This window comes from Panthera leo, chromosome A3 (assembly GCF_018350215.1).
Source record: "Panthera leo isolate Ple1 chromosome A3, P.leo_Ple1_pat1.1, whole genome shotgun sequence".
In the NCBI taxonomy this organism is placed as follows: domain Eukaryota; kingdom Metazoa; phylum Chordata; class Mammalia; order Carnivora; family Felidae; genus Panthera; species Panthera leo.
The window spans coordinates 102469026-102475730 of record NC_056681.1 but is presented as its reverse complement, the minus strand read 5'-3'; positions in this window follow the sequence as shown (position 1 = coordinate 102475730).

Sequence of the window (6705 nt, the reverse complement as noted above, 5' to 3'; positions counted from 1 at the left end):
GCACCCCCCAAAAATACATGTTTTAAAATCAACCAGCATGTGGGGAAACACCCAGAATGAAACATGAACAGGAACAAATAAATTTAACTAGTTACTAAAATTGTCAGAATTCTAAAATGGCCCCCAAATTCTCATCCCCTGGTGCACACAGCCTGTATAATGGCCTCTCCTTCCTTACATGTGAATAGGGCCTATGAATAGGATGGAATGTCACTCTATGATCAAGTTATGTTATATGGAAAAGGAAATTTTTTCAGATGTAATTAAGGTCTCTAATCAGTTGGCTTGAGTTCATCAAAAGGAGGGTATCTTGAGCGGGCCTCACCAAATCAGGTGAGCCTTCAAAAGAGGGTGTGAGTGATACAGATTTGAAGCAGCAAGGACACTCTTTGGTTGGCCTTGAAGAAACAAACTGCCACATTCTGGAGAGGGCCGTGTGTCAGGGCCCTGGTTCTGCAACCGTAAGAAACAATTCCACCAAAACCAGTTAGCTTAGAAAAGAGACCCGAGCCACAACTATTGCAGCCCCCTCTGATACTTGAGTCACACAGCTCACCCAGCCTGCTGAGACCCAAAGCAGTGGACCAGCTGCCCTAGGCCCAGTCTCCTGACCCACAGACACTGTGAGATAATAAATATGTACTGTTTCAAGCTGTGGCAATTTGCAATGCAACAGTACAAAACTATTATGATTACAAATGGATAACATGACAACTCTGAAAGGGATTGAGAAGAAAAAGAACTAACCTAAGTAACTTTGCAGAACAGTATTTTTCTTGGATAAGGTCAGACTAAAAACAAAACAAATTACACACAAATACTGCCCTCTAGTTAGTCAATTTGTTTCTCATATGGCTACAGGTTAAGTTTGCAACTTTTTAATGTGTACACTAGGGCTGAACAGATAAGTGGACATATTTTGGATAATGAGAGCCAGGATTCTCATGTTGGAGAAGCTACAAAGAAAGGGGAAGGCAAGAAAGAACCCTGTGGTATTAGATTGGAACTGGAGATAACAGTACGAGATAGATAGATAGATAGATAGATAGATAGATAGACAGATTTACACAGATATTTTTTATATGAATAAAAAAAGGAAAAGGGAGAGGGGCACCTGGGTGGCTCAGTTGGCTAAATGTCTGACTCTTGATTTTGGCTCAGGTCATGAGATCATGAGATCAAGGGGTCATGAGATCAAGCCCTGCGTCAGGCTCTGCACTGAGTGTGGAGTCCACTTAAGATTCTCTCTTTCTCCCTCTGCCCCTCTCTCCTGCTCTCTCTCTCAAAAAAAAAAAAAAAAAAAAAAAAAAAAAAAAAAAAAAAAAAAAAAAAAAAAGAAGAAAAAGAAAGAAAGAAAAGGGAGAGAAGGAGAAGAAAATAGGATGGGAAGAGGGAGTGGGAAGAGGGAGAGAAAGGGAAAATTAATCAATCTATACCAAGATGTTCATGGTGGTTATCTTTAGGCAGTAGGCTTATGGGCAATTATTTTCTTCCTCATCTCATTCATATTTTCTAAATGTTTATCATCCAATACATTTTTAAGCAAAAGGAAACATATATTGTGTTGACCTTTTCTTGTGGGATCTTCCCTGAAGCCTGTCCTGTTGCCAACACTATTCGGCTGATGTAGCAAGTTCTTTCTGGCTTCCTGAGAGCTTACCCAGCAGAGAGAGACAAGGAAACTTGCCAGCAGAACACTTACCACGTTTTGTACTGATTGCCTCCATTTGGCCTGTCTTGAGAAGTGCCCAAGGAGCTGCCCAGAAAGCCAATGGAGCCAAACCCGAATCAGAATATGAATTATTTGCAGTATTGTCCTGATTGGTGAGCTGGACCATTTCTCATGGTCATGAGCATGGACAATTCTCTTTATAAATCACTTACTTGCCCGGAACAGACAATACAATACAACAAAGGCATTCATATGGGAACAGACAAAAAAGACACTCAGCTTCTCTCAAAATTTTGTGTGCTTTTTTTTTGTGTGTGGTTACAAATGCACTGTGTTAAAAAACTTAAGAATGTACAAAAGAGTATTAAATTGCTATAAATTCACTCTGTTCTCAAACTCCTAAGTAAATTGCTATAAATATTCTGGCAAGTTTCTTTCCATGAATGTTTTTCTTTTTATATAATTGGAGTCACACTATATACCGTCCCCGGCTCCATATTTTTTTGTATGTGTATGTTCAAATATACTGAACCAAATTTATCAGCTTACCCATTTGTAAGTGTACCATTAAAGTGGCATTAAGCACATTCACATTGCTGTGCAAACATCACCACCATCTATCTCTAAGACTTTTTTCGTCTTCCCAAACTGAAACTCTGTACCCATTCAACACTAGCTCCCTATCTCCCCTTATCCCTGCTTATCCCCCTGGCAACCATTATTCTTTCTGTCTCTGTGAATTTGACTACTGTACATCCCTCATATAAGTGGAATCACACAGTATTTGTTATGACTCACTTATTTCACCTAGCATAATGTCCTCAAGGTTCATCCATGTTGTCAGAATTTCCTTCCTTTTTTTTTTTTTTTTTAATTTTTTTTTAACATTTATTTATTTTTGAGACAGAGAGAGACAGAGCATGAACAGGGGAGGGGCAGAGAGAGAGGGAGACACAGAATCTGAAACAGGCTCCAGGCTCTGAGCTGTCAGCACAGAGCCCGACGCGGGGCTCGAACTCACGGACTGTGAGATCATGACCTGAGCCGAAGTCGGACGCTTAACCAACCAAGCCACCCAGGCGCCCCAGAATTTCCTTCCTTTTTAAGACTAAGTCATAGGGCGCCTGGGTGGCGCAGTCGGTTAAGCGACCGACTTCAGCCAGGTCACGATCTCACGATCTCGCGGTCTGTGAGTTCGAGCCCCGCGTCAGGCTCTGGGCTGATGGCTCGGAGCCTGGAGCCTGTTTCCGATTCTGTGTCTCCCTCTCTCTCTGCCCCTCCCCCGTTCATGCTCTGTCTCTCTCTGTCCCAAAAATAAAAAAATAAAAAAAATAAAAAAAATAAAAAAAAAAAAAAAGACTAAGTCATGATCCACTGTATATGTGTATATGTTACCACATTTTGTTTATGCATTCGACCATTGATGGACACTTTGGTTGCTTCCACCTTTTGGCTCTTAAAAACAATGCCATTATGAATACACGAATACAAATATCTGGTAGAGTCTGTGCTTTCAATTCTTTTGGATATATACCCAGAACTGGAATTTCCTGATCACATGGTAATTCTAATTTTAATTTTTTGAGGACTTGTGTACAGTTTTGAATCCTTTTTGTTTCTAATTCACTTAACTTTTTGTTTAAAATTTTTAAATGTTTATTCATTTTTGAGAGAGAGAGAGAGAGAGACAGAGAGTGAGCAGGGGAGGGACAAAGAGAGAGGGAGACACGGAATCCGAAGCAGGCTCCAGGCTCTGAGCTATCAGCACAGAGCCCAGCGTGGGGCTCGAACTCACCAGCTGTGAGATCATGACCTGAGCAAAAGTTGGACGCTCAACTGACTGAGCCACCCAGGCACCCCTGATTCACTTAACTTTTGAGCATGGGTATTTTTCCAACAATATTTTTGTAACTTTTTATATAATTTCAAACACCAAAAAAAGTTGCAAAAATTATAGAACTCCAATATATCCTTCAACCAGATTCACTAATTGTTCTCATTTTGTCATGTCTTATCATTCTCTCTCTTTCTCTTTGTGTATGCGTTTGCGTGTATGTATAGAAAGTTCCAGATATCATGCTCCTTTAGCCCAAAATGATTCAATGTGCATTCCCTAAGAACAAGGACATTCAGGGGCACTTGGGTGGCTCAGTTGTTAAGTATCCAACTCTTGACTTTGGCTCAGATCATGATCTCACAGTTTGTGGGTTCAAGCCCTGAATAGGGCTCCGTGCTGACAGTGCGGAGTTGGCTTAGGAGTCTCTCTCTGTCTCTCCCTGGCTTGTACATGCGCATGAGCTATCTCTCTCTCTCTCTCTCAAAATAAATAAATAAACTTAGAAAAAAAAAAGAACAAGGACATTCAATTTCATAACTACAGAACAATCATCAAAATCAGGAAATTAAACATTCATACAATGTTCTTATCTAATCTAAAGTCAATATTCAAATTTTGCTGGTTGTCTGCACTCTGAGAACACGCATTAAATTTAACTGTCAAGTCCTGTTGTGGGCAGTTTAAAGGTGTCCCAGTCCAAATTCCCATCCCCTGGCTAGTCAATCAAATGTTAATCTGGTACTTCTATGAAGGGGCTTTGCAGATATAACCAAGATGTAACCAAGATTAAGAATCAGCTGATCTTAAAAAAGAGAGAGTATCCTGACCTACACAGGTGGGTCCAGTGTACTCACATGAGCCCTTAAAAATAGAAGAGGAAGAAAAAAAAATAATAGAAGAGGAAGGCAGATGGAGAAGTCAGAAGGTTTGAAGTATGAGAGGAACTTGACCTGCCATCGCTGGAGGGGCCACAGGGAATGCAGGCAGCCGGGAAGAGCAAAGCCCAGCCTTCGGCTAATAGCCGGCAAGGAAATGGCTTTCTCAGTCCCATAAACCACAGGGAACTGGATTGGGCCAATAACCCTAATAGCCTGGAAGTGGATTCTTCCAGAGCATCTGCCTAAGAGCCCGGCCCACAGACACCTCAATTTGGGTTTGTGAGACCCAAAACAGAGGAACCAGCCAAGGCCACCAACCTCTAATCTGCAAAAATGTGCGACAACAAATTTGTGTTGTTTTAGGTCCCTAAATTGATGATACTTATTACAGTAGGCAGCAGGAAACTAATACACGTCCCTTCAGTCCCCTTTACTCTGGAATAGTTCCTGAGACCTTCTGTCTTGACTACTGACATTTTATGAAGAGTACAAGCCAGGGGCGCCTGGGTGGCTCTGTTGGTTCAGAGTCCAACTCCAGCTCAGGTCGTGATCTCATCGTTCATGAGTTTGAGGCTCTACATTAGCTTAAAAATTTCTCCATGTAAAGGAATGCTACAAGTTGTCCCTAATTACAAATGTTCATCAACATTTTTAGCATCTAGTTTGTATTTTATGTCTCACCATAAAGTTACATCATGCTTTACTAGACTGAGACATTGAGCTTATTTCTAGTTTTTTACAATTTTTATTTCTGTGAGGCCAGAAAAATAGCATCTTACCATTTTTATTTGCATTTTGTTGTTTGCTACATTGTTTGGTAAACAAACTACTGAGTCTAAAATTGGATATATTTTTCATATTTAAAATCTGTTTTAGGGCACCTGGATGGCTCCTTTGGTTAAGTGTCCGACCTCGGCTCAGGTCATGATCTCACGGTTTGTGAGCTCGAGCTCCACATCAGGCTCTGTGCTGACAACTCAGAGCCTGGAGCCTGCTTCGGATTCTGTGTCTCCCTCTCTCTCTGCCCCTCCCCCGTTCATGCTCTGTCTCTCTCTGTCTCAAAAATAAACGTTAAAAAAAAAATAAAAAACAGTCTACCTGCTGCACTTATGTTAATTTTGGGGCAGTGAGGGGCACTGCCACCCCCTGGGTGGCTTAGTCAGTTAAGCGTCCGACTGTTAAGCGATCTCACAGTTCATGAGTTCACGCCCCGCCTCGGGCTCTGTGCTGACAGCTCAGAGCCTGGAGCCGGCTTCGGATTCTGTGTCTCCCTCTCTCTCTGCCTCTCCCCTGCCTGTGCTCTGTCTCTGTCTCTCTCAAAAATAAATAAACATTAAAATGTTTTTTTATAGTCTGGGGCAGTGAAAATGTAAAACTTTTGTTGTAGTATTCAACTCTGTTTCATTTATAGAGTTTGGTTTTGTTGTTACAACTAGGCCCTTTTATATGAACCCCGGAACTGAATTTAATATGTAAATAACTTGTATGCAAGTTTGTTCATGATCAGGCCCAATGCACTGAATGACAGATAATGCAAGCTATGTTTGGACAACTCTGAAAATTCTTATCTCTGTAACAAAAAATAATCTGTGAAAGAAGAAAAAAATCTAGAAACCTTTTGATGGGACATATAATTGGCTTAGTAGAAAACCCAACTAATTCTGAAGTGTTTGTATACTGAAAGTACACACCAACTAATAAGTAACAACATATGAAGTAGGTTTACTTTATGTTTTACCGATTTATTTTCCCACCTGACTTCTTTCTGAAAACATTTAAGGAGACTACAGCAAGGCTCTAGTTACCCCTCTTCTTCTGCAAGCTTGTCAGAGTAAAGGGCTTGAGTTCTTTGCGATTATTTTTTACCTTTTGGCAACTTGCACAAAGTCTTCACTAGCTTGGGCCAATTCTTCCGCCATCTTCTCCAAACAGGCAAATGCTTCATTTTCCAGGTCTTTCTTCTCCATCGAAATGATCAGATGGCAGAGCTGAACAGTCATTGGGGAGATGATTCTCTCAATGGCCTTGTTCTGTATCATAGAGCCAATGTCTTCTGAGAGAAAAGATTCCATCTCTTCTAGTCTTTGAACAGAAGTGTGACGTGGTGTTAGCCCATGATGACCGACATGTATAAATATTTCTCTGCCTTGATGTTCACCTAATTTTACCCCTACAATGGGAAAGAAATCTATAAAATATTAAAGAGCTAAATGGGGGTAATTTTCAGGACCTTCAAAGTACAGAATATATTGTGGCTTAGCAGCAACATGTAAAAAAGTAAAATAAGGACACACGGGACAGGTTTAGAGGAAGGCAAA